Source organism: Vulpes vulpes, chromosome 13 (assembly GCF_048418805.1).
Source record: "Vulpes vulpes isolate BD-2025 chromosome 13, VulVul3, whole genome shotgun sequence".
Lineage (NCBI taxonomy): Eukaryota > Metazoa > Chordata > Mammalia > Carnivora > Canidae > Vulpes > Vulpes vulpes.
In genome coordinates this window covers 76,972,276-76,999,020 of record NC_132792.1, presented here as the reverse complement: position 1 = coordinate 76,999,020, position 26,745 = coordinate 76,972,276, and the positions used below count along the sequence as shown (strand labels likewise).

Below are 26,745 nucleotides of genomic sequence, written 5' to 3'. Positions count from 1 at the left end.
TGTCACTTGAGTGGGAGATGTTGCTGTTGCGGGAAGGTATATATGTATAGGGACAAGGAGTATATTTGAATTCTCTGTCTTTCGGTTTTGCTGTGAACTTTAAATTGTCTGAAAAAAAATCTCTTAATTAAAAAATAATAATGTAGAGATTATAAAGTTATTTTCTAGAGAATATTTTCTGACACGGAAAAATAGAATTTAAAAATATTATGTTAAAAAAAGAAAAGAAAGAAAATTGTAAAAATAAAGAGTATATTTTCTCTATTAAAAAGAAAATAAAAAGAGGAACCTGGATGGCTCAGTTGGTAGAGACCCTGACTCGGTTTTGGCTCAGGTCTTGATCTCAGTCATGAGCATGTTGGGCTCTGTGCTCAGTATGGAGTCTGCTTGAGATTCTGTCCCTCCCCCTCCCTCCCTGCTTCTTACCTCCCTCTACTCCTCCCCCCACTCACGTACTTTCTCTGTCTCAAATTTAAAAAAAAAAATCTAAAAAAATGAAAAGATAAAAATGCTATATACTATATACTATTCATTACTAAAAACTGTATTTTGAAACTCTGCTGAAAATAAGTACTTTTAATGTGATACTAGTGGTTATCTCTGCATAGTGGGATTGGGAGTGAATTTCCTTTTTTTGCTTTATTTTCAGTGACAAAATAGTTTCATAATCAGAAAATCTTTTCCTTTCAAATCTTTGCTGCATTCCCCCTCTACCTGACTTCTTCCTGCAATCCTCACAATGGATCCCTGATATGATTTCCTATGCTTTAGCTCCTCCCTGATGCTCATTCTTTTTTCTGCTTAGTGCACATTCCCTGTTAAGGAGAAACTAGAGGTGGACAGTTGTTAAAGTGGTAAAAGTAGATTATAGTCATGAATATTGCAGTAAGGGAAAGGAGATCTCGGTATAGAGCTGGGCTGAATTCCAAATACAACATGGACAACTGGGGGTTTATAGCCAAGGAGCAGAGTGAATGGAAAATTACTAGGGGGATTTTGGCTCCAGACGCGACAGGGCCCTTGGTGACAGCAGGCTAAAGTAACCAGACATCACCTGAAGAGATGAGGAATTTGATCAGCTATCGAGGGTGATCAGATATTGAGGGTAAGGTTTTTCTCTAAATTGACTTAGCAGAATTCTTCTGTGACATGGCTCTATAGGACAGAGATAGATGCCCAGCTGTGGACTTACGAGAGCTCATAAGAACCTGAATAAAATTTGGTCAAGGTGGGTATCTTTGGCAGTTACTCCTGTTCAAAGGAAGAAGAAATGTTCTCCTTTCACTTGAAAAAATTATGTCAGTATTCTCGTTCACTTGCTTTTTGTTCATTAAGGGCTAGCAGAACTGTTGGGACTTGGTGATAGAGGATGTTTGTGAGCAGTCAAGCATTTAATGAGGGGAATTTCTATGGAGATAAAAGAAAGAAAAAAAAAAAAGATTAGTGTTTGAAAACCCAGTTCCTGAGCCGAGAGAGTAGGCAGCCAGAAAGATTTATAGATGCTGGGTTGGAAGTATCGTCTGATGGTGGAGTGAGGACAGCGCTGACAAGTGGACAGATTATCTGGTTTGAAATCTGAAAATCTCTGTTGATGGTATATGCATCAGTAGGAGTCATGGTTACTGGAGTAAAGCGTGGAAACTTCCAGCTTCAGCTCATAGAATTCTTAGACAGTCTCAGTAAAAATCTGGGAAGTCAGGTTTTAGTTCTCAGTTACACCAGGTAAATAAGGTGGAAAAGAAAATTTGCAAGCACTAATTTGAGGGTTGTAGCCGCATATTGGAGGAAGCTAGAAAATTTAGAACTCACCAAGATTCACTATGGTTTTTCCATTCAAACATAAAATTTCTCTCTACAGTGTCCTCCTTTTGATTCTATTTACAAAACAAATCTGGTCTCCTAGATTTGTCCTAATTATTTACATAAGTGCAGCAAGACTGTTAACTGACCACATAGGCCTTTATTCACTCTGCTTTGCAGGAGCTTTTCAAAAGAAATGTCGTATTAGACCCTAAGAAGTCCCTAGAGTCTAGGAAGCCAAGCCAAGAATCACCACCAGACTTCACTTTTCATACCTATTGATTTAAGTGAATTCTTTTCTCCTCTAGGTCCCCAAAATACCCCTTCCTGGGCCTGCCAGGAAATGACTTTCCTCACTTACCTCCAAGGCTGGAAATCCTTTAGACCAGGTATCAATCTAGTTTTTCTAAAAGGGCTTTGTAAGCATTAGTTCCATAAAGTCAACCTAGTTCCTGAAACTGATTTATGCATGTTGTTCTCAAATATGACACCCCCATCAAAGCCTGAGTTATACAACCAATGTTTCAAATTATGTTGTGTAACCCAGAAAACCAATTCTCATTTAATTTGGGCAAATAGTTATGTTATCATGAAAATAAGAATACTCAATAAAAATTTCCAAATTTTGGCAGAGTATGAAGGGAGAAAATATGTTTCCTTTTTGTTTATAATGGTATGATCTATAACATTGCTATAAATTATTTATAGTGAAGAGAAAAGGGGAAGGAAGTTTTTTACATCCAGATACTATGTCATTAAAGTACCATCAATGTACCAAGTAAAACCATAGTCCTCCTTTATCACTTCATTCAGTCCCTATGTAGTTAATTCTTGTTGTTCTTGATCTTAGGTTATTAGTTTCTTGAATCTGTCAGTTTTTCCACTAGAATTCTGGAAATTCTAACTCAGTCCAGTGGTATAGACTCAGAGTTATTTAGGCAACACTATCACAAAGCATTGTGGCCTATAGCAGATGACAAGAGCTTTTAGGAAAACATCAAAGTAAAATAACAAGTGTGAATGACAAAAGGCTTAAAATGGCCATGATTAAAGATTTGATGAGAGTGCATTTGACAAAAAAATGTAGTTATTTTTGTGATATACAACATTTTAAATAATAACTGAATTTATAACTGATAACATTATACCAAGACATACCATGAATAGTAAGGATACTGAAGAATTCAATGAACTTCACACAATTTCTAGAATATGGATATTAATAATATTTATCTATATTAATTCAACCTGGTAAATGTTAAAACATCTTTTCTTATTTGACAGTATCTATCATGTCATTCAACATATCAAATAAACCAAATTATTTTTAACATATCTCTTTTCACAAGGTGAAAGAATAAATCTTTTGAGATTTTCCAGGAACCCTCTAGATGACGTCAATGTTAGTTTAAGAATATGATTTTATTTAGGATTTGATTTTGGGAAGACAAGTCTGTTAAATGTAAAAAATCTTACCTCTTTAAAAGTGAAAGTGATTACTATTTTAAGTAATGGAAGATGTGGAAAAGGTTAACATAAAGGATAAGAAAGTAGTCTTATAAAAACATAATCTTCATGTTCTATGGAGGTTACTCAAAAGGTAAAAATATTTTACAAATTGTTATAAAGAGCAGGCCAGTAATCCAAGAAAATTCTGTCATTTTAACTGAATAAAAAAAGCAAATTCGTGTTTTGAACTAGTGTACTTTGATATTGAATATAGAAAAATTAAGCTTATGAAAATCCATTCAGATCTTAGCCAGATTGACCACACATATTTTTTTTTCTTCAAACTTTCTATAAATTTGTTTAGTTAGTATTTTTTTCTTTATTTTCCTCTGTCTCATTCTGAAATACCCAGTCAAGCTAACTTTAGGACAAATTGACTCTTTTCCCCTTAATGAAAATATATCCTTCAAATACCGCTTATTTTCCTTGCATAGTTTTCATGCAAAATTGTTTCCCTTACTATTTTTGGTAGTTTTATCTTCACATATTGGTCATGCTTTCTAACCATTAGTAAACTTTTCCACAGAAAATTGGGAGTTCTGAACTGTCTACAACATATCAGCATTCTGTAGCATACTAGCGAATTTGATACCATTTCACATTTAGAAGTTTATTGTTCTTTATAGTATAGTTTTCAATGCAGCAAAAAAAACATGTTTATTAACGGGCCTCAATATATTTAACTTCTCTTTATGGTATAAAGATAATATGCCAAAAGCATTTAATTTAAACTTATGTTCAATAATCGGTGCTGTAAGAGTTTATCTTACTTTGCAATGAGCTAGGTTCTAACTGAATGTTACCTAACCTAATTTAGCCTAGGTCTAAGGGTTCATGTTACCAAAGCACTTTGGAAACTGGCTATTTTTTTGCATGTAGTATTTTTTGTTAAGTATAATATTAAGCAGACTTAGCCATCATCTCAAGCTATTTCCCAGCTAACTATTTTTACAGCATATGTATATTAGTGTCACAAATACAAAAACCTAAAAGTTAAATACATGGACTTTTGTCTTATTGCTATCTCATATGAATAAAGTAACATATCAAGCAATTCATTTTTTACTCTATATTATTTTTTTCTTCATAAGTTGAATTTATACTTTTCATAATATTAAACATCTAGTAGACATTTACAAATAAGTTTATTTTGCTAGTAAACCCAAATAGATTAAAGATATATGCTTATATTGTACTTAATGCTAACTCAGGAGATACAGCTATTTTTATTGAAGTAACTATGAACCTAATATTACTCACTCAAGGTTTCCAAAGTTATGTGAACTTGGAAAGCATTTGGGTTAATTTCTATACTTTTGGAATCTTAGGAATAATTAATTTATGTAAGTGCTCATTTATCTCTAAGCCAGTTTGAATAGAACTCCTTTAACTCATTTTGTAAAACACTTTGGTAATATTGCCCAGAGGTAAGAATCTATCAGGTATATATAACATACATATTCGATGCCCATGAACATAATGATAGATGCAAATGGTATTCTTACAGCTTTTATTCTAAAATTTGAGCCATGAGTCAGGTAACCTAGTGATATACTCTTATCTTTGCTGCACTTTATGTAGTTTATCTCAACTTTTGGCAAATGGAACAAACTGAGATTATCTCTTCAATGTGAGAGCTAAAGCTTTTTTTTACCAATATCTGTAGAGGAGGCTTTTTTTTTTTAAGATTTCATTTTTATTTATTTGACAGAGACAGAGTGCGCAAGCACACAAGGTGGGGAATGGCAGAAGGAGAGGGAGAAGCAGACTTCCCACTAATCAGGGGGCGGGATACAGGGCTCCATCCCAGGACCCTGAGATCATGACCTGAGGTAAAGGCAGATGCTTAACCACTGAGCCACCCAGGCACCTCTGTAGAAGAGACTTGTAAGACTTTCTTTGGCTGTGAGCCAGCCTCACGGAGGCTCTGGACTGTGCATTTTTAGGTGAGAGGTGGAGGGCACATCCAGCAGCTGTCTGGTTGTCTCCAGGCCTCATCTGAGTGGACAAACTGTCCAGTCTACTTCTAATTCACCTTTCCTCCTCCTTTCAGAGTAGGGGGTTGCTTCTGGGGGTCTCCAGGCCCCTGGAGAGATCCTGATGAGGGGAGCAGATTCAGGGGGCTGGAGGGATCTGCGTGGCTGAGAGCATGGATGAAGGATACAGGATGGGGGTTGAACGGGGACCTCATCAAAGAATTCAAGGGTGCTAAAGGGAAGAGTAAGGTGGATAAAGAAGGAAGAGGGAGCAGATGTGGGGGAAGGGAGAGACTTTAGAGGAGCCATTTTAAGGAAATTTTAGGTTTCCCAAAGAGGCTACTTACACTCCATACCATCCTTAGGAAAAATGTGCTGATCAGAAAAGAAACAGCAGAGGTTCAAGAGATGGGTTCAGTCAGCCAAGGGGCTCCTTTTCTTTTTTCTTTTCTTTTCTTTTCTTTTTTTCTTTTCTTTCTTTTCTTTTCTTTTCTTTTTTTCTTTTCTTTCTTTTCTTCTTTTTCTTTTCTTTTCTTTTCTTTCTTTTCTTTTCTTTTCTTTCTTTTCTTTTTTTTCTTTTCTTTCTTTTCTTTTCTTTTCTTTTTTCTTTTCTTTTCTTTTCTTTTTTTCTTTTCTTTTCTTTTCTTTTCTTTCTTTTCTTTTCTTTTCTTTTCTTTTTTCTTTTCTTTTCTTTTCTTCTTTTCTTTTCTTTTCTTTTCTTTCTTTATTCTTTTCTTTTTTTCACAATGAATCACTTTTATTTCAGTATGCATCCACATCTCAGCATTTAGTGGTCCTGAACAGAAAAGTGGAAAAATGCAGCAATTTGCCAGGAAGTCAAGCCCGCCAATTTCGGGGACCTGCTGTGCACACTGAGTTCTTTCTCCATCCCTGCTGAGGACCATGAGACGCAGCAGCACCAAAACCAAAGTATGCACCGAATCCAAGGTTCTTTTTGTTCCAGTTGTCAGATTCCAAACTAGACCCAAATGGATTGTAAGATGACCACATGAGAACCCTGTTTAAAACTTCTTCAATAGTTAAAAGCAAAAGCAATTACAGGAAAAGAAAACAATTCATTCAGAGGGATCGTGTGTGCTTACAAGTGTCTTCTGTGGCCTTTCTCCAAGTTTATCACCAAGCACTTTGAGAGCTGGCAGGTCTGAGTACCCCTGGTGACTCTTCTTTTCACTTTATCAAAACCTGAGCTAAAAAATGGCATCAGCTGACGATGACAGCAGAGGGTGGCAGGGCTGAAGACCCAATATGCACTCCTAGGCTGGTGGAGAGTGAGTTAATGTGGTTCCAAACTAAACAAGGGAAGTCAGAGACTCTTTCCAGCCTTACCTGATGGCTTCTGGCCAAAGCAAGGAAGCATTAGGAGGTGATGGTGCAAAAAGGGACTTGAGGAGGAAGGAAAAAGCAGCACCCCTCGATTGAGGTGGGGGAGAAAATATGGGGAAAGCCCTGAATTGCTCACCAAAGGCCAATTTCAGAGGGGAGCAGAGGGCATTACAATCTATGCTTTGGCTGAAGGTAGTCATGGGAAGTGGAGAAAGGATGATGGCTTGGAGGGAGGAGGACATCAATTAAGACTCAAAAAAAAAAAGAAACCGGGGGTGCAGCTGGAGCACCCCTGCACACCCAGCAGTAGTCCCACAGGCAGCGACCTGAAACCTTCACGCCTATTCTACAAAGCCACCCCCAAGCTGGAGGACTGCTGCAGGGATGGAAGGTTGGGTGGAGGGAGGGAGGAAGGTAGCCAGCAGGAGGAGAAGAGGAGAAGGCAGAGACCCCAGGCCTGGAATCAGCAGCAAGGTGATTGTGGGATGTGTCTTTTCACAGTTGAGTTAGATGTGCCCCCCCGCCCCCCGCCGGTTATTATGGGAATCAATTTAAATATACTTTCTTGGTCCCAGAAGTTCAACTATGTGGACAGTCATTACACTTGACAGGATGATTTGTTATAGCACAACTTATGTATTTCAAATGGACAAAAAATTAGTATTGTTTACAGTATCTTAAGATAAATTGCCTTTGAATGGAAGCTTCCTTTCCAGTACTTTTGAGGCCTACAAGACGTGTCTAGAAAATGTACTACTGTGGAAAATGACTGCGGAAATCGAATGGGGGGAGGAGGGGAGGGCCTGTGGTTTCTTTTTTTTTTGACTAATTGCTGTAACTCTGTCCTTTGGGTGGCTGAGGGGGTTTCATGTTTTCTTTAGACATCGTTAGGTCCCGGAGCTCTTGAGGATAACTTTGATGCTATATGAATTCTGCCATTTTGCCAGCACTGATATGGCTCTTGGGTCCACCACTCCATTAGAACTATTAAGTCCATTCATATTAATTTTTGTTACAAATCTTACAAAGGGGGGTGCTTCTGAGCATTTAGGTCCACATTCTATTTTAAGGCTGGATATTCGGTTTTCATAAATTGTTCTTGGAGGCCCAATTATCATCCCTGTCTATCTTTTAAGTGTCATGTCTTCATCATCTTCTAGACCCCAGCTAACTGTGCCTTCTCCTACTCCTTTCTGGCCTTCTTCCAGTTCTTCCAACAGTCGAAAATTGTGAGGGACTTTTACTTCCGAGCCCATGGTGGCTGCTACCTTCTGTTGCTGTCGCTCCAAGAGGCTCTTTTTCTTAAGTAATGGTGCCCTTGTGCTTATGAACAGAGGAACTGGGGGCTCCAACCGAACTTCTGAGCCACTTACCAACAGAAGTTTAGGGTTACCCCAGCCTCTGTTAATCTGGGCCTCCAGTGCTGCTTGTACGTTACACTGAGATTCTTAAAGATCAGATTATTTTAAGAATGTTCCACTGTGTTTAAATGGATTACCATCCAGAGCCCTGGCTCAGGAGTGAGACTCATCAGCAAAGCCCGTATCAGTCAGCCAAGAGTGAAAACAGACTTTTAGAAAGGTGCCCATTTGGGATCCTGGGCAAGAGATCCCTGGATCTGATTCTAAACAATTCATGGGCACCACAACTGTCAAAGAAAACCATCGCTGGACAGTAGATAAAGTTAATAAAACAGATATTACTCAGGATCTCCTGCAAAAGAGACCTCAGTATAGAACTGGGCCCAATTCTGAATACAACGTGGAAAAGTGGGATGTATGTTCAAGGAGCAATGTATCCCAGTGGATGGAAAATTACTAAGAGGAAGTATTAAAGGCCAAAGGGGATTTCTGGCTACCACTACCTGACAGGCTTCTTGCTGAAGGCAGGCTGGAGTGACCAGATCCTCCTGGGGGATGGTGTGGCAGAGGAATTTGGTCAGATATCCAGAATGAACAGATTTCAAGGGTGAAGGTTCTTTCCACACTGACTTAGCAGAGTTTTTGTTAAAACTGACCTCTAATAGGATTAGAGGTCGGAAGCCCAGAGTTGGTCCTAGTTAAGAAAGGGCTCAGAGTCTACTAAGAACCTGAGGAAAGTTTGGTTGAGGAGAACATGTGTCATCTCCTACATTCCCTTGTTCTGACCCCTTTAGACTTTCCTTTCAAAGGTAGGATGTGGTCAACCTCCTTCAACAGGTATGATCCGAGGCTGCCCATCCACAGCCCTCCCATCCCTGCCCGAGGCAGATGCTTACTTTGGAGCGCATCGGGCTGGGCAGCAGGTGCTTCCTAACTTGTCAGTCTCTTCTCCTGTGATCATTTGTGGGATCGTTGTGGAGTTTGTATCCCCAGGGAAATACCCCAAACTGAAAACATTCACTAAATTTGTGGTAAAATAATAAAGAGTTAATGGATATCATGATAGTAGAAGTATGATCATCACAATAGTTAATAAGGTGTTATAAGTAATTAACTCTGATAAAATCTAAAAAACAAAACAAAACATTTATTGATGAATGTCAGAAACAGATTTTTTTTTTTTTACTCAAATATGAGGAAAATTTTAAACTATTTATGGAAATACTTGTGCTTTTTCTTTTTGGAAGTCAAGAGGAGGAAGAATAGTTCTAATTTAGCTATTGCTCCCATCATTTGAAAAAGAAAAATAGCTTTTCTTTTCTTTTACCAACTATTTTTAAATTTTGGAAACCAGATTGGAAATCTATCATGCGCCAAAAACAAAAAGTGTTTTGCCACTGTCTTGTAAGCAGATGTAACTATAAATTAAATCTGTATATTTTTCCTATTATGAATAAAACTGTTATATCAGATAACATACACAGTCATGTACATACAAATTACTTGCTGATCGGGCCAAATGACAAGTCTCATTAGCAGACTGGACAGGGCCTCCATGTTAGAGATTTAGGATAGAAACCAAAAAAAAAAAAAAATGAAAATGGCTTTAACTCTATCCTGAAAGCTATATTTGAGTAACCTCAGGTTATCTCTTGCTAGGTAACAAACTACCTTTCAAATCTAGTGCTTTAAAACAACCATCATGGAGCACCTGGGTGGTTCAGTTGGTTAAGTGTCTGACTTTGGCTCAGGTCATGCATGACCTCAGAGTTCTGGGATCGAGCCCCAAGTAATCAGGGGAGCCTGCTTCTCCGTCTCCCTTTGCTCCCCTGCTACCACTCATATGCTCTTTCTCTCTCTCATATAAATAAATAAATAACCTTTAAGAAAATAATAAACAAAACAACCACCATTTTATTATATCCAATGATAGTGTGGTTCAAGAATTCAGGCAAAGCTTGACTGGGTAATCTTGCCTGGCCTGTTAGCATTTGTGATCACGATGTGTTCAGTTGGTGACTGGGCTGGGCTACAGAGTCAAAGAAGACTTTATTCACATGCTTGGTACCATGGTAGGAATAGCTTAAAGCTAAACTTCTTGTCTCACCCTCTTTATAAAGACTAGACTTCACATATAGGTCATTACCTGGGCCATTGTTCTTACATCAAACCTCAGGAATCCAAGGGAGAGAGACAAGCAGTGGAAACTATCAGTGTTTTAAGGTGTGGGCACAGAAATGGGTACAATGCACTTGTTCTTTATTCTGGTGGCCAAAGTAGTCACAGAGATTGCCCAGATTCAAATGGAGGGTAGCTATATCCCAACTCTTGAGGGAACAACGTGGAAGAATCTGTTGATACGTTTTATCTACCACATATTCACAAACATCATTTCAGAGATAATAAACTGAATTAAAGAGAACGTTCAGGTACTAATAAAACTAAGGAATTATTCAGAAACATAGGGTAAAGTTTCACTTAATAAATTTTCTGTCTTCTAGTAGAGATAAATGTCGGTGATAAAATTTAAAAAATGATAAAAGCAGATCCATTTGTTTTATTCCATTATAATGATATTATTGCCAAATAATATTCCAGTGTGTGTGTGTGTGTGTGTGTGTGTGTGTACCACATCTTCTTTATCCATTCATCTATCAATGGACACTTCTCTTAACTATAGAGAACAAATTGATGGTTACCAGAGGGGAGGTAGATGCAAGGATGGGAGAAATAGGTAAAGGGTGAAGGTTTTTTATGGTGAACACAGAGTAATGTATCAACTTGTTAAATCACTGCATTCTACACCTGAAAATAGTATAACCCTGTATGTTACCTACACTGGAATTAAAATTACAAAAAAAGACTTATAAGTACCATATGTATTGTATATTTATCACATTTCTGAGAATATTTCATTAAAATTTTTTAGTAATTAAAAATACATAAATTTTTAAAAATGATATTATGTCCTTGCTTAAATTTATATAAGTCCTAGAGACTTAAACTATGAAAAAGTATAGCAAGTTTGACCCCTTAGTTTTATTTGCATGAATTCACTCTTGGATACATTTTTGAAAGTTGGCGTATTTTAAAAAGTCATATATCTGAAAATTAAACAGAAAATTACAGTTTAGCATTGTAGTTAAGAGCTCGAGCTACATGAAATGGGCAAAAGACATGAAGAGAAATCTCACAGAGGAAGACATAGACATGGCCAACATGCACATGAGAAAATGCTCTGCATCACTGGCCATCAGGGAAATACAAATCAAAACCAAAATGAGATCCCACCTCACCCCAGTGAGAATGGGGAAAATTAACAAGGCAGGAAACCACAAATGTTGGAGAGGATGTGGAGAAAGGGGAACCCTCTTACACTGTTGGTGGGAATGTGAACTGGTGCAGCCACTCTGGAAAACTGTGTGGAGGTTCCTCAGAGTTAAAAATAGACCTGCCCTACGACCCAGTAATTGCACTGTTGGGGATTTACCCCAAAGATTCAGATGCAATGAAACGCCGGGACACCTGCACCCCGATGTTTCTAGCAGCAATGTCCACAATAGCCAAACTGTGGAAGGAGCCTCGGTGTCCATCGAAAGATGATGGATAAAGAAGCTGTGGTCTCTGTATACAATGGGATATTCCTCAGCCATTAGAAATGACAAATACCCACCATTTGCTTCAACGTGGATGGAACTGGAGGGTATTATGCTGAGTGAAGTAAGTCAATCGGAGAAGGACAAACAGTGTATGTTCTCATTCATTTGGGGAATATAAATAATAGTGAAAGGGAATATAAAGGAAGGGAAAAGAAATGTTGGGAAATATCAGGAAGGGAGACAGAATATAAAGACTCCTAACTCGGGAAAACGAACTAAGGGTGGTGGAAGGGGAGGAGGGCGGGGGGTGGGGGTGAATGGGTGACGGGCACTGAGGTGGACACTTGACGGGATGAGCACTGGGTGTTTTTCTGTATGTTGGTAAATTGAACACCAATAAAAATTAATTAAAAAAAAAAAGAGCTCGAGCTATAAATTCAGACTGACGTGGATCTTTTCTTTTGGTCGAGTAATAGAACTTTGATGATCTTCCATTGTGATAGAGGAAATAGTAGTAATTACTGCCAAGAATGGTTGATTATTAAGTGAGAATGTATATGAATTACCTAACATGATGCTGAGCATATAGGCACTCAATAAATATATTTTAACAAGTTATAGTACATGTAGGGTAAGAGACTAAGGAAAGGTACAGAATTCTAAACTGTGCCTCAGACAGTTAATAATTTCTTCAGGCTCAGTCTTTTTGACAAGAAACATGAAAACAGCAGCCCAGGGATCTTCCCTTTTTATGAGTTAACTGCTTGTATAGTTTCACAGAATTGCTGTAAAAAGGTACAACAAATTGTGTCCTGAAACAATAGGAATTTATTTTCTCAGTTTTAGAGGCTAGAAAGTCTAAAATCAAGGTATCAGCAAGGCCATATTCCTGAGATTGAGTAGAATTTTTCATTGCCTTTTCCCAGCTTCTGGTGGTGACCAGAGATCCTTGGCCTATTCTGTTTTTCAGCTATATCACTGCAGTAGGTAAAGCTATCATTACTTGGTGTTCCATTGAATGTCCCAGTCTTCTCATGGTATTTTTTTCTTCTTAAAAGATACCAGTCATATTGTATTAGGGCACATCTAATGACGTTCTAATTGGATTACATCTGTGAAATCCTATTTCCAAATAAGGTCACATTCACAGTTAGTTGGGGTCAGGACATTTGGGAGGACAGAATTCAACCCATAGCAGTCTACCTTCTGATTCCCTAAAAAAATTCATATTTTTTCCCAGGTGCAAAATACATTTTCCCATCACAACCCCCCAAAAGCATTAGCCAAATCCAGCATCAACTCTAGGTCTAAAACCTTACCTAGATATAATCAACTCAAAAAGTCCCAAATACTGTCTTCTAAATCATCTAAATCAGTTATGAGAGAAACCTGGGATATAATTTATCTTTACACCCTAGCATCAGTGAACCTATAAAACTGGACAATCCACTTGCTTCCAAAATGGAATGGTGGGAGAGGCGTAGGATAGGCATCTGCATTCTCAAAGAGAGAAATCAGAGGTATGAAAAAGTGTAATGAGTACCATGCAAGCCCAAAACTTAGCAGAAATAATTAATTTAGCTTTCAAGGCCCATGGATAATTACCTATGTTTCGGGGATCCCTGGGTGGCTCAGTGGTTTAGCGCCTGCCTTTGGCCCAGGGCGTGATCCTGGAATCCCAGGATCAAGTCCCACATCAGGCTCCCTGCATGGGGCCTGCTTCTCTCTCTGCTGGTGTCTCTGCCTCTCTTTCTCTCTGTGTCTCTCTCATGAATAAATAAATAAAAAAAATATTTTTAAAAAAATTACCTATGTTTCAGTGCCTTTTCTCCTGACCTGAGGAGGGGCATGTTCACTCAAACCCATGCATCTTTGGCTTGGCCTCAGAGTTACTCTGCCTTTGTTTTGTCCCATCATGGTCTTTTCCAGGCCAGGCTTGAAATGTCTCTAACGGTATAAAATTCTCATAAATCTTCAGTTTATCTCTTTAATCTCCTATTTTCTATAAACGTCAAGGAGAAAGAAGGCTTTGTGTTCCACATTTTGCCTGGAAATTTCAGTGATATGTCCAAATTCATCACTACAGATTATACGGCTCTGTTATTTATAGTGTAGTCTATATTCACAATTTTGAAGTGGCGGTGACTCAGGAGATCGGCAGCACCATACTTTCTTGTACGGCAAATACATGAGTATATTTGAATCAAAATTATCACTAGCTAAAGCTGATTTGAAGGAGAAAATATGGAGTAGGCAATTTAGTTATCAGTGACACAAACTTCGGAATTTTAGCACCGACACCACTTTTCAAGTGCAGAAATTTTACAAAATGACATGATAACCTTTTCTGCTTCTGGCTCAACTTTCTACACATGCTCCCTGATGGAATGCCGGCTTGTGTTGATTGACAGGTTGCAAATGCACAGAACAACATCCGAACACATATTTTGGCTACAGAGAAAAAAAGTCACAGAAAGAATTAATCTGTATTCAGTTTGGCGCGTCTGTGTAGAATCATCCTTGCATCTACTGTTTATTCTTCCCACATCTCAATGGCATGTGTTTCATTTATCATCCAGGGCAGGGTATCCAAAGGAAAATGTTCTGGCTCTCAAGTTATTAGATCATTTTACTTCTTCACAATTTCCTATTTTATTATACAGGATGCTCCTAAAATAAAAGCCCCATCTTCTAACCTGTTCAGAGTAATAATGAATATTATTTTTCTTTTTTGAGAATTATTCAAATCAATTTAGTTTCCTAAGAGTTGCCCTCTTAACAATATTCAGAGTTATATCCCGTGACCATGGAGTAGCTCTGTGTTTATTTTTATCTGCTTTAATATTTCTTAGCAATGCTTTATAGATTTCAGGGTAAACGTTTTTTTATGTTTTGGTTAATTTTATTTCTAGATATTTTATAATTTTGGTTGCTATTGCCAATGGATTTTTAAAATTTCATTTTTTAGTGTCCAATGTTATTATATAGAAACACAATTTATACTCAAGTTTATCTTTTAACCTATGACCTTGCTAAACTTTTTTACCTGTTGCATTAGTTTTATTGTGGATTCCTTAGGATTTTCTACAAAAGGGATCATGTTATTTACAAATAAAGATAGTTTTATTCATTCCTATCCAATATGGATTCTTTTATTATTTATTTATGGCCTTATTGCATTGGTCAGATCTAAAGTAAAATGTTGAATATAAATGATGAAAATTGATGGTCTTATTACCTTGCTCTAAATTTAAGGACAAAATGTTCACTCTTTCACTATGAAGTCTGATGTTAATCATAGGTTTTTCAAAGATGGCCTTCATCTTATGTTTTCATCTTAGTTTGTTGAAATTGTTTTTGTCATGAATTGGATTTTGTAAAATTCTTTGGTGCTATGAAGGTAGCTGCGTTTTTATCATTCATTTTGTCGCTATCACTTAAATCATTACATTAATTGATTTTTGGATGTTAAATCAATCTTGCATTCTTGAAATGAATTCCACTTGATTTTGATATATACATTTTTTATAAGTTGTTAAATTTGATTTGTTAATATTTTGTTAAAGACTTCTGTGTCTATGTTCAAGATGAATGATATTCTATAATAATCCTTTCTTGTGATCTTTTAGTCTGATTTGACATCACAGTGTCCTGGAATCTAGAATAGGTTGAGAAGTGTTCTCCACTATTTTCTGAAAGACATTTTGAATTAGCAATAATCGCGCCTTGGATAAACTTCATTGGCTATGATACTGCCACTGCACAAAGCTTGAAAGACATTTTGAAGGTTATTGTTATATCTTTAATACTTGATAGAATTCAAAGTGAAGCCACTTGGGTAAGATTTTCTTTGTGGGAAGATTTTAATTGCTATTTATATATATTTTACTAGCAAGAAACATAATAAGTAATAGGTCTGCATAGATGACTTTATTACTTTAATGAGTCAGTTCGCATAATTGGTGTCTTTTTAGGTATTTTTCTATTTTATCTACATTGTCTAATTTGTCGGCATACACTTGTTTTAATTGTCCCTGACAGACTTTTTGCTTTCAATATAAGTTAGGGATGTTTCCTTTCTCTTTCTTACTTTCAGGGACAGTCTACATTTGCCTTTCTTTTTTTTTTTTTTTAATCCTTTTAATGTACCATCATTTTGTTTCATTGATTCCCTGTCTTGTTGGTTTCTTTTTAAATTTCTACTCTATAGTTTATTATTTCCTACCGTCTGCTTGATTGGGTCTTAGTTGAGTTCTTTCCTAAAGTTTCCTAAAATGAAAGCTTTGGTTAGTAACTTGTTACTTCTCTGCTTTTTTGATATAGCATTTAAAATATAAATTTTTCTCTAAATAATGCCTAGCTGCATTTCATAAACTTGATATATTGTTTCATTTTCATTCAAGAGAAAATATTTTAGAAGTTTAATTTGTAATTTATTTTTGACACATGTATTATCACAACTGTATTGTTTAATTTCTAGACTTGTGGTTTCCCAATTTTATTCTGTGGTGGACCCTTAAATCCTTTTTTTTTTTTTTGCCATAGAATATTCTTTGCATGACATTAATCTTTTTTTACATTTATTAAGTCACTTTATTACCAGACTTGCACAAAATCTGCTATTAGAATATTCCATGTATACTTTTAAAAAATGTTTATAATTTAGTTGTTAGATGGAGTATTTAAAAATGTCTACCAGGTCAGATGCATTGATGATATTCCCAAGTTTTCTGTAGATATCCTGATTTTTTTTTATTGTTTTGTGTTTTTATTTAAATTCGATTTGCCAACATATAGTATAATACTCAGTGCTCATCCCATCAAATGCCCTCCTCAGTGCCCATCACCCAGTCACCCCATCCACCCACCCTCCTCCCCTTCTGCAGTCCTTTGGAGAGTCTCTCATCGTTTGTCTTCCTCTCTAATTTTTCCTCACTCAATTTTCCTCCTTTCCTCATAATCCCTTTCACTATATTTTATATTCCCCAAATGAATGAGACCATATAATGTTTGTCCTTCTCCAATTGACTTACTTCAATCAGCATAATACCCTCCAGGTCCATCCACGTTGAAGCAAATGGTGGGTATTTGTCGTTTCTAATGGCTGAGGAATATTCGATTGTATACATAGACCACATCTTCTTTATCCATCATCTGTCGATGGACACCGAGGCTCCTTCCACAGTTTGGCTACTGTGGACATTGCTGCTAGAAACATCGGGGTGCAGGTGTCCCGGCGTTTCATTGCATCTGTATCTTTGGGGTAAATCCCCAGCAGTGCAATTGCTGGGTCATAGGGCAGGTCTTTTTTTAACTCTTTGAGGAACCTCCACACAGTTTTCCAGAGTGGCTGCACCAGTTCACATTCCCACCAACAGTGCAGGAGGGTTCCCCTTTCTCCACATCCTCTCCAACATTTGTGGTTTCCTGCCTTGTTAATGTTCCCCATTCTCACTGGGGTGAGGTGGGATCTCATTGTGGTTTTGATTTGTATTTCCCTGAAGGCCAGTGATACAGAGGATATCCTGATTTTTTAATCTTGTTCAGAGAGGATAGTTGAATACCTCAATTGTGGTTGTTAAATTTTCTAATTCTCCTCTATATTATGTCCTTTTTTTGTTTCCTATATTTTGGACTCTGTTAAGTATACATGATTATATATTTTTAAATTTTTTTGTGTTTAATGACAAATATTTCATTATGGAACATGACTCTTTTCTCTTGTAATTTTCTTGTTTAAAATTTATTTTGTCTGATGTTAATAAAACCAGTTGAGCTTTCTCTATTTGTATGTTGAATCACTTGCTGTTTTTCCATTCTCAATCTGTTTATGTCCTTGAATTTAAGATGTGTTTCTTATTGACAATGTATAGTTGCATCTTGGTTTTTAATCAGAACTGACAATGTTTCATATTTAATGTTGGTACCATATTCTATTTGCTTGCCATTTGTTACTATTTTTAATTATCTGTGTCTTTTCAGCTTCTTGTTCCCCCTTTTTTTTTAAACTGTATTTATTTATTTGAGGGTAGGGAGAGAGAGAGACAGAGAGAAAGACAGAGAGAGAAGGGAGAGGGAGAGGGAGAATATTGAGCAGACTCCGTGCTGAGCACAGAGCCCAATGTGCTCCTCTATCTCATGACCCATGAGATCATGACTTGAGCTAAAATCATGAATCAAATGCTTAACTGACTAAACCACCCACACACTCTATTCCCCTTTAATATCTCCTTTTGTGCTAAGAATTTTTAGTATGCTATCTTATCTGTTTATATTTTCACTATATTATTTTGATTTTTTTTTAGTGTTTGTCTATGATAAGGGTTGGCAGACCTCTTTCTGTAAAGGCTCACATAATAGATACTTGAGAGTTTGTGGACGGTATGTTCTTTATGGCAACTGATCAGCTTATCTCTTGTAGTGTGGAGGTGGGCACAGCAAATATATTCATGGAGAAGAATGACTATTTTTCAATAAAAATTTATTTATAAAACCGGTGGTTGGCCAAATCTTATCTATGGGTCATTCTTGTCCTCTTGAGTTCTAAGGATTGCATTGGGTATATTAACTTGTTATAATCTACTTCAGAACCATAATAGTTACATTATGATAAAATAGGCAAAATTTACTATATTTCCTTATTCTCCTTCCGTTTTATTCTTTTATAATATAAATAACATACATTATATAAATAACATACGTTATATCTATTTATTAATGAACCTCAAAACATAATGTGATAATTTTTACTTCATATCATCTTATTATTTTAAATAGGTCAATAGAAGAAATGAGAATATATATATTTTTTTTGCAAAAACCCACACAATTGCAATTCCAGGTATCTTAAAATTTCTTTCTATCAATTTTAATTGCTATTTCCTTTTTTTCCTTTCAGACTAAAGGATTTATTTTAGTATCTTTTGTAAGTCGGTTCTGGTAGTAACATGTTTCCTCAGGATTCTTCCTAAGAATGTCTATATACTTTGCCTTCATTTTGGTAGATGAGTTTTACTGGTTATGACATTCTTAGTCGGCAATACTTTTCTGTCATCATTTTAAATATAATAAAACACTGTTTTTTGGCTATTTTTTCTGATGTCAGACATTAATCATGCTGTACATGCTGTATATTATTGATCATTTATTTCTTGCTGCTACCAAGTTTTTCTCTTTTACTTTGGCTTTCAATGGTCTGATTGATATGTCTAGATGTTACATTTGTGTCTTTATTTGGGATTTATTCAGCCTCTTAAATCTGTAGATTGAAGTTTTTCATAATATTTGGAAAGTTTGAATTACTATTTCTTAATGTATTTTTCTTCCACTTTCTCTTTCTTTTTTCCTCCTGTGCTTCTATTTCACCTTTGTTGCTGTGTTTGCAGTATTCTCACAGGTTTCTGAAATTATGTTTATTTTTATTTCATCTTCTTTCTCCTTCTTCAGTTTGGATAATTCATTTTGCTTTATCATAAAGTTCATGGATTCTTTCTTCTCCCTTTTCAAATTTTCTGTTAAACTCTTCTAGAAAATTTATTGTAAACATTATACTTTTTAAACTCTAGAATAACCAATTGATTTTTAAAAAAATCATATGTTTATTGAGACTATTTGCAGAGCTATTGTTGTTCTGCTTTAATTCTTTAGATATTATTTCCTACAGTTCTGAATATATTTATAAAAGCTGCCTTGATGTTTTGGCTGAATTCCACATTCCACAATTAGAAGAAATATATGCAGACTTTTTTTTTCTTCCACGTATTCGTCCTTTTTCTTTTTTTATTTATGTTTAATTTTTTGGCGTAATAATGAGTATTTTGGTAATTTACTGGAGCAACTCTGAATTCTGACTTTTTTCACTAAAAATTGTTGTCATTTTGTTTGTTTTGTAACAAACATTTTGTTTGTTTATGGGTATATTTATGAAGCCTCCCTTGCCTATAGTGTATGCCTGGTTATTTCTCTACCCTAATTTGTGTTGTTTTATTTTTAAGTGAATTCCTGTTATTCCAAACTGCTGTTTGAATAGTTTCAGATTCATCTTAAGTAAAGGATAAACTCAAAAGACCTGCAACTAGTCAACTTTCTAATCCTTGTTGTTGGATCTATGTGTGTTTTGGAGAGTTTTATGCCAGGTCATCTTAAAGCATCCCTAGCTGTTACTTCTGATGGACTTGTTCATGTCACCTGTGCACAACGTTCAGAGGCCTTTTGCCAGGGGTGCCTGGGGTGTTAACATCCCCATCTCTGCTGTGCATGCACACGGACTCCCATCCATCAGGAATATGTTGACAGCTTATAAAGTCCCTAGATCCTAATGGCTATCTCTAAAGTACACTATTAAACCCCATGCTACTCCTCTAGTCTGTTGTTTGTCCCAAAATGACCTGGATCTCTGGCTGATGGAGCCACTGGCCGTTCTTTAGTTGCCAACAGGATTGCCAATTTAACTAACAATGCTCCATCCAAATCCAGTGAGTTTTCCCAAGTGATGTGAAGGTACGCTTTTCATAGCCTGTTCCATCCTGTTTTAGCTACTGTGCCAACAGAACCAAGGGACTTCTGGGACAGCCTTTGGCAAAACAGCCACAATCTCTTGAGCACAACTTTTCACTGTTCTTAGCTTAAGTTAAGTAGTCTTCATGAACAAATACTTCCCAGTTAGTTATATGGCTTTGGTCAAAATCAGAGCTCTAAAATAGCTGATTTTGATTTAGCCAGTTCTTTAGTTGATTTTTGAGAGACAGATGTGTCTTTTTTTCTTTTTTTTAAATTTTTTATTTATTTATGATAGAGAGAGAGAGAGAGAGAGAGAGACAGAGACATAGGCAGAGGAAGAAGCAGGCTCCATGTACCGGGAGCCCGACGTGGGATTTGATCTCTGGTCTCCAGGATCGCGCCCTGGGCCAAAGGCAGGAGCCAAACCGCTGCGCCACCCAGGGATCCCCAGATTTGTCTTTTCATGACAGAGGTCAGAATAGCATTTTCATATAAATGCTCATACAAAGTGCTAAGTGTACTTAGACATCTTTTTTTCTTTTCAAGAGTTGAAGTCCATTTTGTACACACAGTTTATCCTGTGGTGCTTACAAATAACCAAACACAGCAAAAATAATCAAAGCCTTTCAGTGAGAGAAATGGTTTATAATAGAGGAGGAATTAGGCATTTGGACGCCTGGGCTAACTTCATTACTAACGTACAATTTTAAGACTTAAATTTGTATGTTTTATATAAAGCAACATATTCTTTCACTATCAGAGTTCTATTCCTCAGAGATAGTGTATGATGCACATAAGCTGTAAGATTAAACAACTACGTCAAGCTCTCATTCAATTCGTGTGTTACTAGTTCAATGTTGTCCTAACACAAATTTGAATCTGTGTCATGATATATTCCTGCTTATTGGGAAAAATGGACTGTCAGAATGATGGAACTATGTTTGCTTGTGCTTTTCATGTGTTTAATGCATCAGGCTTCCTGACTTGAATACCCAGTTAGTAGTTTTGCGGTGTCTGATTATTCAAAATTATGAATCTTTGGTTCTGCAAATAATGTCACATGGTTTCTTTAATCTATAATTACTAGAAAAACCTATAGTGTGTAAATTAATACTTCATTGGTCATACTTAATATATTGATGTAACTTTTATTTAGGGCTTCTTTAAACTTTAAGTGCCAATTTTATGTGCGAACTCATGATATTGTATTCATATTCATTTCATATTGAATAAACATACCCACCTCTTAAAGACACCCCCACCCCTAATAGAGGATGGCTCATTTGGGGAAAATACTATGCTAAATATTGTGAACTGGTACAAAATTTTAAATATATTACATTTTTGTTTTGGACAAAATCTAAATGACCAAAATTTATATGACTTTGTGTAAGTTATTCGTGGATCTTTTCTTTAATTATTTTGTTACTGAAGTGAGAGTAAACTATTATGGCTTAATGCTTAAAATTACTAATTATAAATCTGTTCATAATTAAAATTAAGATGTTTGTAATTATGACTAAATATGAGCATGTTTATAACTTTTATATGTATCAGTAAAAATACAATCTCAAATTAATGTAATAGTAAGAGATGATCATGCAGCATTTTCTTTGATCCTAAATGTCCCTATTATAAAGTAATCATGAAGGGAATTAGAAAACCTGTCTTTCGTTCATTTTTAAAAATAACTTGTCTTCCATTGTGAAAACTATACACAGTTTAGAATATTAAGAAAATACAGAAAATGTATACAAGTCAAGGGAAATAATCAATAATCCCACAATCTACAGCACTAATCCTTTATAGAAAAATCCATTGGTCACTGGAAAACATGTTTATTTCTCAGTACTTATGTCTGGACTCTCCTTTTGAAATTTAACAATTCATAAAATTAAGCTCCTGTTCCCTTTTTTTTTCCTTCTTTCCACATTTTACAGTGAGTACCAGAAGCTCTGAGCTCCCATGTAGGCAATGCAGAGGCAGTGTTGGACAACTCAAAGACTTTCCATTTAGATTCCATTCTGAGGAAGTCCAGAGCTAATGCATTCAAAGGCCAGAGACAAAAATGTATGCACAATAAAATCAGCACCTCAATATCATTAAATCCTTAGGTTCTTCCTGTTCTTCTCTATTCCTCTTTGGGCTTAATTCATTCTTAGGTTGCTTTCATTGTCACATTAGATAATTTGTGCGTCAGTCTACACTAAATATCTCCTGTTAAGTCAGGAGGATATAAAGCAAACTTGACTCCTGAGCCTGGAATATAAACTATTTCCTTCCTTGGATTAGGTCATTAAATCATGTACCAAACCTGGGAACAGCAAAAAATTTTCACATTCACTTACTTCAAAATTGCTCTCATCCAGGTTGTACCTTTACGATATTTGGAAAAACTTACAGAATGCAGGTCCTGGTTCAAGATGGCTACATAACATCGTGAACTCACCTTTTTCCATGGGCACACTGAGTCTTCAGCTATGTAAGGGATAATTGCCTCTTTAAAAAAAAATGTAAAGGCTGGCTGACTGCTACATATCAGGCAAATAGAAAGAAAACCACATTGAAGATTGCAGGAGGGGGTGGAACACAATCTTGCCATAAATTCTACCTTTGTTGAGGAAACCCACAAGTAGTAGAAAACTCAAACCCTAGAGCTTCTCCCTGAGGAGTCAAGGGTTTGAACCCTACATTGGGTACCTCAAGTTTTAGCACCTGCACTTGAGAGATGAGCCCTTTAAACTTCTAACTGAAAATCAGCAGGCTCAAATCCTGAGAATCACAAGATTGTAGTGATATTACCGGTAGCTCTTAAAGGGCCTCTGTAATTGTACTTACCTGCCCCTGTTCCCAGCTCAGAGGAAGTTAGTCATGCTCAGACTTAAAGTGAAGGAGGCTCACCAACTTATATTGAAATGTCAGGCTAAGGGCAGGCATCTAACTTAACACACACATTTAGGAGCCTGCTGAACACTCTCCAGGGGCAGAGACTCCTGGGTACCATATCTGCACTCTCTCTTGCCAGGTCCAGAGCACCAGTATCTCCGAGAACAGAGCTTTTACATATATCTGATGCCATCACTTTTATTGCTGCTACCCAGGGTACACCTGTTTACAGCTTGGCTCTAGAGGCCAAGGAAGCTTGCATTCCTAGTACAAGAGGTGACTATGGTAGCCAATGGGGCTTATGTTTATGGATCCCTTAGAACTCTAGTCAAAGAAGAAAGGGTTCTTAAAAAGCTACTACTGCTAGGGCATAGAAAGAGGCAATAGGCCCAGGAGTTCTGTCTTTGTGTGAAGGAGGCCTATTAACTAGTAATCATAGCTGCTCCCGAGAGGCAGGGTTGTAATTGTTTGCCTTGATTGCCTGGCTTTGGTGGTCAGGGGCCTTACGTTCCTGGGTCTCCTGAATCTATGTAGAGAGGTGGCACTTGCCTACAGTGTGCTACAGATAGAGGACTAAGGCATGCCCCCCACCACCCTATTTTTCTTTGATGTCTTATATACTCCTTATATGTCTTGGAGCTTTAGATTGACAGGCAGGGTTTAGGTTGGGTGTACATCTCACGGACTGCAGAGCTACTCTCAAGGAATGTAAGCTGCAGACACCATCTTGGTACTCTTTCTTGGCCTTACTCCAGCTTGCCAGTTATCACCCAGAAAATAGCTGTATACACTATCTGGAGCCCTGATTTTGTGACTGCTGCCTAGGGGAAAATGCTAGATTGTCTGGCCAGTGTTCTACTTAGTGTCTGACCAGGGTTATATTTATGGCCCCATATGATACATGTGCATACTTTTGAAAGCTTCTGCCTGAGAATCTGCCTTCCAAACAGTCTCAGTCTCAGTCTAGGAGCCAGGATGCTCTCCCTTATGGAAGCTAAGGGGTCTAGGCACACCCTCAACTCCTGGGAGCTGTAAAAAGATAATAAGCTGCTTGGACAAGCACAAAAGTCTAAGTGACAATTAAGAGCTGAGGCAGTACTGAACAAGATGCTCCTCCTACATGAGGCCTCTTCTTCAAGATCGGAAGTGGTTGTTTTCTTTGTTTTTGTTCTTTAATCTGCCCTATAGAAAACAACACAGAGAGCCAAGCAAATGAGGAAACAAAGGAATGCATTCCATGAAAGAAAAAAGTTAAAAGCCTCAGGGGAAAAAAAAAAAAAACTTAGTAAAATAGAAATAAGTAACTTAGCTGATGAAGATGCTTACTGGATTCAGGAGATGAATGGATGGACATATTGAGAACTTCAACAAAGAGATGGAAAATATAAGAAAGAAGTCACAGACCTGAGTAATAAAATAATTGAACTGAAAAAATACAGCAGTCTAGTTGAAGCAGAGGAATCAGCTGAAGGCCATGTGGTGGAACTCACCCAAAGAGCAGCAAAAAGAAAAAAAGAATGAAGAAAAAAGAAGATAGTTTCAGGGGCTTGTGGAACAATGTCAAGCAGACCAACATGTACATTGTTAAGGTCCCAGAAGGAGGAGAGAGAGAGAAAGGGGCAGAAGTCAAGTTTGAAGAAATATTGTCTGAAAATCTCCCTTTCCTTCCTGGGGAAGGAAACAGACATCTGGATCTAAGAAGCTCAGAGAATTTCAAATAAGATGAGCCCAAAGGGACCACACCAAGACAGGTTATAATTAAAATGTCATAAGATAAAGACAAGGAGAAAATATTAAAAGCAGCAAGGAAAAAAAAAAAAGAAAAACTTGTTATATACAGAGGAGGCCCCATAAGACTATCAGCAGATTTTTCATCACAAACTTTGCAGAACAAAAGAATATCCGTAGATTCAGTGATGAAAGAAATAAACTTCCAACCAAGAATGCTCTTCTTGGCAAAGTTATTATTCAGAATAAAAGGAGGGATGAAGTTTTCCAGAAAGGCAAAAGCTAATGGAATTCATTACCGCTAAACCAGGCTTATCAGAAAAAAAAAAGTTCTTTTTTTTTTAAGATTTATTTATGTATTTATTCATGAGAGACACGCAGAGAGAGAGGCAGAGACACAGGCAGAGGGAGAAGCAGGTTCCATGCAGGGAGCCTGATGCGGGACTGGCTCAGGGGTCTCCAGGATCATGCCTTGGGCCGAAAGCGGCGGTAAACCACTGACCCACCAAGGCTGCCCAGAAAAAGAGTTCTTAAGGCTAAAAACAAAGGGCAGTAATCAGTAACAAGAAAATTTATGAAAGAAAATATCCTTGAAAAGGTAAATATATCACAAAGATAGTACATTAATCACTTATAAAACTAGTATGAAGGTTAAGAGACAAAAGTAGTAAAAAACTATGATTACAATAATTTCAATAATAATTAAGAGATGCATATAAAAAAAGATGTAAAATGCGACATCAAAAACAAAACATTGGAGGTGGAGGAAAGAGTATACTTGTTGAGCTTTAGATTGTGATCAAACTTAAGTTGTTATCAACTTAGAGTAGCCTGTTATAAGTCGTTATTTGTAAGCCTCATGGTAACCAGAAAACAAAAAGCTATAGTAAATACACAAATATAAAGATAAAGGACTATAAGTAAACCACTAAAAAAAGTCATCAAATCACAAAGGAAGAGAGTAAGAGAAGGAGAAAGGAACAGAGAGGAACTACAAAACCAGCCAATAAATAATTAACAAAGTGGTAATAAGTACATACTTATCAATAATTGTTTTAAAGGCAAATGGACTAAATATTCCAATCAAAAGGTGTAGAATAGCTAAATGGATTTATAACAAAAGACCCACCTATAGACCCACCTATATGTTGCCTACAAAACACTCCGTTTAGAGTAAGGAAACACACAGGCTGAAATGAAGAGATGGAAAAAGAGAGTCAATGCATATAGAAGCCGTAAGAAAGTTGGAGCAACTCTACTTGTATCAGACAAAATAGGCTTTTTAAACAATGACTGAGGACGCCTGGGTGGCTCAGTGGTTGAGCTTCTGCCTTTGGCTCAAGGCAGTCCCAGAGTCCCGGGATTGAGTCCCATATCGGGCTCCCTGCATGGAGCCTGCTTCTCCCTCTGCCTTTCTCTCTCTGTGTCTTTCATGAATAAATAAATAAAAATCTTTAAAAAAATAAAATAATAAAATAAAGCAAAGACTATAATTAGAAACAAAGATGAGCATTGCACAATGATAAAGGGGCTAATCCAACAACAGGATATATTATTATTATTATTATTATTATTATTATTATTTTAATTTTTATTTATTTATGATAGTCACAGAGAGAGAGAGAGAGAGAGAGAGAGAGAGGCAGAGACACAGGCAGAGGGAGAAGCAGGCTCCATGTACCGGGGGCCCGACGTGGGATTCGATCCCGGGTCTCCAGGATCAGGCCCTGGGCCAAAGGCAGGCACCAAACCGCTGCGCCACCCAGGGATCCCCCCATTGCTCTTTTATTGTTCCACCAAGGAAGGCACTTCAAGGTTTTGTCAGGATTAAGCATTTTTTTGGCTTGTGGTATTACACTGTTATGTTCCAGATAGTTTTTATGAAATAAGTGAGAGATTGTCATGTCTATTTTTTTCAATGGGCCTCTTTTATGGAGCTTTTGTGAGCAAGACATGTTTTAGAAATCCTCAGGAATGCCTGACTCATTTTCAGGTTATTCTTTTGTTGATATAATAGATCTCTCAGTTGTGATCTCCTGCAGA

General features: G+C 36.8%; 1 protein-coding gene and 2 pseudogenes across 11 annotated transcripts in view; 1 reads left to right on the top strand and 2 right to left on the bottom strand.

Annotated features, from left to right (window-relative positions):
- The window catches only part of SNTG1 (syntrophin gamma 1), a 794,914-nt gene that overhangs the window by 167,606 nt on the left and 600,563 nt on the right, over nt 1-26,745 (top strand). The window lies entirely within an intron of this gene.
- LOC112929234 (ubiquitin-conjugating enzyme E2 variant 1 pseudogene) lies at nt 7,455-7,772 on the bottom strand (annotated as a pseudogene).
- LOC112932571 (U4 spliceosomal RNA) lies at nt 15,233-15,359 on the bottom strand (annotated as a pseudogene).